The 5,000-nt window shown below is 40.0% G+C and overlaps 1 protein-coding gene across 1 annotated transcript in view; it reads left to right on the forward strand.

The window, feature by feature from the left end:
- pclob (piccolo presynaptic cytomatrix protein b) overlaps positions 1-5,000 on the forward strand; it is a gene marked incomplete at both ends in the record, with an annotated part of 168,151 nt that overhangs the window by 97,018 nt on the left and 66,133 nt on the right. The gene's annotated exons all lie outside the window — the stretch shown is intronic.

Here is a 5,000-nt window from a genome sequence, read left to right on the forward strand (position 1 = left end):
CCCGGAATGGACCAGTCACCTCTGACGTTTTTGTAGCCAATGAAATTCTGGAGCTAATGATATATTACACGAGGGCTGATTCCTAGGGTAAGGGGACAGAAGAAGGCGGACAAGTCATTTGTTGGAGGATTTTTCACTCGCCCGTCCAAATGTACTAGATGAGACTTCAGGCTATGGAACCCGTTATGTTTTCCAGCCCCAATATTTTAGCTGGAACTCTTTTGCAGGCATCTGTTTGCAAGTAAACAAAGACGTGAGTAAACAAAACTTGTATTTCAGTCTGTTCAAACCTCTGTAACTCTATTATATTAGCACTCAGAGTGATTCTTCCTGTTGTGGAAGAAGGTTATGAATGTTTCCTTTCAAAAGAGACCAGACTCATGCATGTGCTATAAGTGGTTCAAGAATAAATCGCAAATTACTTTGGGTATGCAATCGTCAGGCGTTTTATGCTAAATGTACCGGATGCATAAGTGGTTAAAGGCCCAATGGCTTATCCAAAGGTAAAATAGAAGGATATAGCCCCACCACTAGAAATGAGAAATGAGAGACATGTTTCCATTCTCTAGTAGTTGATTGACCAAGCCCTTGATACGCTAGACAACAGGTCAAATATGAGTTGTTAATTGTATTTCCTGTATTTTGTGTCTGTAAAAGGTTTGTTTACGCTAGTCATGTTTGTAAACACTGGACTAAAACAGATCTATATATATTACAATCGGTTAAAAGTATAATCTGGAATGCCGTCAAACAGCGACATCTGGGCAAAAGAGCCCTGCTTGGTATTGCACTTTGTTTACAGTTTTTGTTTTGGTCTGAGTGGTTGGGATAGGGGAAGGGGTTGCTATTGAAAGTCACAGTATAATAAGTTACTAATAACTCCAACCCACACATCAGACCAAAACAAACAAAAAATGTAACAACGTGCAATACCAAGAGGGGCTCTTTTGCCTAGAGGTCTACTGTATGTTTGCCGGCATTACAGATTCTAAGATTCTACCTTTAAACTCTTAACACATTGGACGCCAGACCCGAGATAAGTCGGGTTAACTCGCCATCGCTTGGGCGCCAAACTCGAATTTCTTTTATTCGATATTCCTATTCATAATCCATCGAGGGAGCCTGTGTTATCATTGGGGATGAGTCTGAGATCGCAAACGTTCAATACCGGCATCTGCCGCCTTGCGGCCGGTATTGCACATCCTTTGAAACCCTCTGGCTTGGCCTGTGTGTCGATCTAAAAAGTCCGGTCTGGGTTTTCCTAGTCGGGCAGGAGTAGCGTTTATAACACATGGATTGAGGATAATCAAGCACTCCCGGTTCATGTTCTTTGGTGGATTATGTTGGCAACATGATCGACATCAATACTTGGAATGGCGATCAGATAATTGAAATATTCTTTTTGGAGCTCATCCTAGTCAAGGTAAGGGCTATATGGTATCAATCTTGCGTTGATAGAAGAATCCCTTCCCCGCGATCAGAGCGTATGTGTGTAATGTACTGTGTAAAGTATTCCGTTGGTGACGATCGAAGCATAGAACCCCCCCACCCCCACCCTTTCATGCATGCATGATGAAACATAATACCGATAATATAGCGTTGATTTCAGATTGATTGTTGATCCAGGCGAGGAACGCCACGGTTTCTAGTGAAATGCACTAAGCGCTGCATAGCGGCGTTTCCTGGGATTAGACAGAATTACTCTAAAACTATACTCATATTCACCACGGTATAACACGGGAATGTATGGATGAAAAAAGTATTTATTTTTCACAAATTGAACGATAGATACTCAATGTCAAATGGGCAATAGTTTTATATCCATAGCTATGATATTTAATATAGTTTTAGCCCTGCAAACACCGCCAAGTATCCCTATTCTTTAAAGCGCTGGCATTCTTACCACATGGCCCACAGCAACCTCTGGCGCTGAAAGTGTTAACAGTCCTGCAAATTTTGCATAAAATGCCTGTCGATTGCGTACCCAAAGTCATTTGAAAGTTATTCTTGAACCATTTATAGCACATGCATGAGTCTGGCCTCTTTTGAAAGGAAACATTTTGAATCACATTCTGAGTGCTACTGTAATAGAGTTTGAACACAGTGAAACCAAGGTTTTTACTTGTTATTTGGCAAACAGATGCCTGCAAAAGAGTTCCAGCTGAGAGGTATGAGCTGGAAAACAAAATTGGGTTCATAGCCTGAAATCTCATCTAGTACAGGTCCAAGGTTGATAACAATACCACAGAAAATGTGTGTTTTACATGCATTCACACGCGCAGGAGAGTCTTCTCGAATCTTCTTCTTTCGCCTGAGAAAAAAACATATATATCCTCGGAAATATCCCTCACGTCATATATCGTAATTTCCAGAATCTCATTGGCTACAAAAACGGTCAATCATTTTCACCGTCAGAGGTGACTGGTCCAGTCACCGAGAGGCAGTGTTAATTTTGGCAGCTATTTTCATTTTAGTTTTAGTCTTAGTCATGTGTCAAGTGCTCCTTTTTCGTTTTCATCATATTTAGTCATCTTCATTTATTTTTCGTTTAGTCAGTTTTAGTAAATGTCTGAGCATTTTAGTCTTAGTCAGTTTTTGTCTCAATTTTGTCTTTTTTGTTTTAGTCTTGATTTAGTCAACGAAAACGGATGACATTTTTGTCTATTTTTTGTTAATGGAAAAAAACTTGTCAGAAGTCAGAAATAGTCAACATGGAAAATCTTCTGATTTAAATTGCGTATATATTTTTTTACCTAGGGGAATCTGAGTCGGCGGCACAAGTGATACACAGGAAGTATATATGTTGGTGTAGACATACAAGGTCCAATGTATTGTTGCTCCTACAGTATATGTTGGTGTAGACATGGTCCAATGTATTGTTGTTCCAGTATATGTTGGTGTAGACATGGTCCAATGTATTGTTGCTCCTACAGTATATGTTGGTGTAGACATGGTCCAATGTATTGTTGCTCCTACAGTATATGTTGGTGTAGACATGGTCCAATATATTGTTGCTCCTACAGTATATGTTGGTGTAGAAATGTAAATGTAAATGTAGACATGGTCCAAGGTATGCATCAAAGAGAGCATTACGGATGTGGTGACGTTTTTTCTGACCAGAGAGACAACGCTGAACTCTGTCTGTCTTCTGTTTGCTGTGTCTTTCCTTTCTCTCTGCCATGTCTGTCCTCTCTCTGCTGTGTCTGTCCCCTCTCTCTACTGTGTCTGTCCTCTCTGTCATGTATGTCCTCTCTCTCTCTGCTGTGGCTGCGGTTACATTAGGGCCATTTCATTTCGTTTCATTTCGCTTTTCAGAACGCTGCGTATTGGCAGGCAAGTAAGAGTTAAGTTAGACGTCGTTTTGTCTCGTCTACTATATACATGTAGTACAATGCCAAAGCAGTAGGTGGCGATGTAGTTCCAACATGAAGACCATTTTCAACCAATCAGAAAAGGTTGAACGCGTCACTACTGTACACTTCCTGCTAAAAAACAACAAAGTCACCATCATACCTCGCATGAGCCATTTAGCAACATAGCATTTATTTTTCAGTGTGCAATAAACAAAAACGGATACATTCACTGTGTGTTCTGCCTCATTTGTTGATGATTTGTTGATGAAACAAAACTAACATCAACACAATTGACCACCAAGAGCGGAGTTTAGTCTCACAAAAATATCGCTGATTTTGTTAGCTTACGTGCTAACGTGATTGGGATATGCCATTATAACAGTATAGCATTGTGGCTAGCAGCGTAGTAACGTTAATGCTAGCAGAATGAATGGATGTAAACGTTATTTAACTGATTGCAGAATGGGTACAATACAATACGGCTCAATACAAACAATTGTTAAGGGAATGCAGACTGTTGTAGTTTTGGACTGGGTTCCTTATAACAATAACTTGACAACACATGATCTTAGTTTAGCCGCAGCTACAGGCAATCTGAGGAGGATGCAGCTGATATCCTGTATAGGTCCAGCCAGGGGAGAATTTGGCGTCGGTGTTTACTACTGTGCATGGGCATTGGGCAAGAAACGGATCCGTATCCGGCTCGCACAAATTACATGGCACCATTATCGGCGAGTTTCGGCAAGTTTCCAAAACGAAAACACCCTTTCAGCGTTGCCACTAGGAAAACGCGTTTTCCTGCCAAAACTGCGTTTCTTTTTAACTTGGACATGCAAACGTAATCATTCGAAAATAAAACGTTGCTGTTTTACCCCAGTGTAACCATGGCCTGTGTCTGGCAGCGGTTTATTCTATAACAACAGGATACTGTAAACTAAGTAAACAGAACACACAGTAGTACTAGTAGTAGTACACACTGATTGCAATCTGCTTGCATAAAAACATTATATAAAATCACATTCTGATGTGAGTGCCACATGGAAGAGGTCTGGTTAGTAGTTAGAGTTAGAGGTGGTCTAGGTCTGGTTAGGGTAACTTAGGGGTAGTTAAGCATTCATTATAATTTATTATTATTATTTAGATAGATGGATGTAAAGGGCTAGACCAACTCTTAACCCCTATCCGGACCTAGACCACCTCTAAGTCACAACCCTAACTTAGGGGTTAGAGTTAGAGGTGGTCTAGGTCTGGTTAGGGGTTAGAGTTAGAGGTGGTCTAGGTCTGGTTATACTGATCCGATACCAGTGCATACATAAACATTTTTATATATATTATATTATATAAATTATACAACTTTTTTTTTCTTTTCTTTTTTACAGCTACTGTTTTATATATACTGTTTTTTAGTAATAACTAGAAAGTAATGGTATTTATTCAACACCAGGTGATTGTATAGATTAGTATTAGTATCATTAATTGACAACTAAGCTCAATGAGTTCACCCACGGAAAGGTTGTTGGCACATTGGTTCCGCACGGAGGTTACACGTTGTTGCACTTCCTCCTATCCAGTCGGCTCCGTTTAGGTTAGCTACTGTAGTAGCAGAGGCTCTGTTGTGATTTTTAATGCAAAATAAATATTCAACAT

This window comes from Notolepis coatsorum (genome assembly GCF_963971535.1).
Source record: "Notolepis coatsorum genome assembly, chromosome: 18".
Lineage (NCBI taxonomy): Eukaryota > Metazoa > Chordata > Actinopteri > Aulopiformes > Paralepididae > Notolepis > Notolepis coatsorum.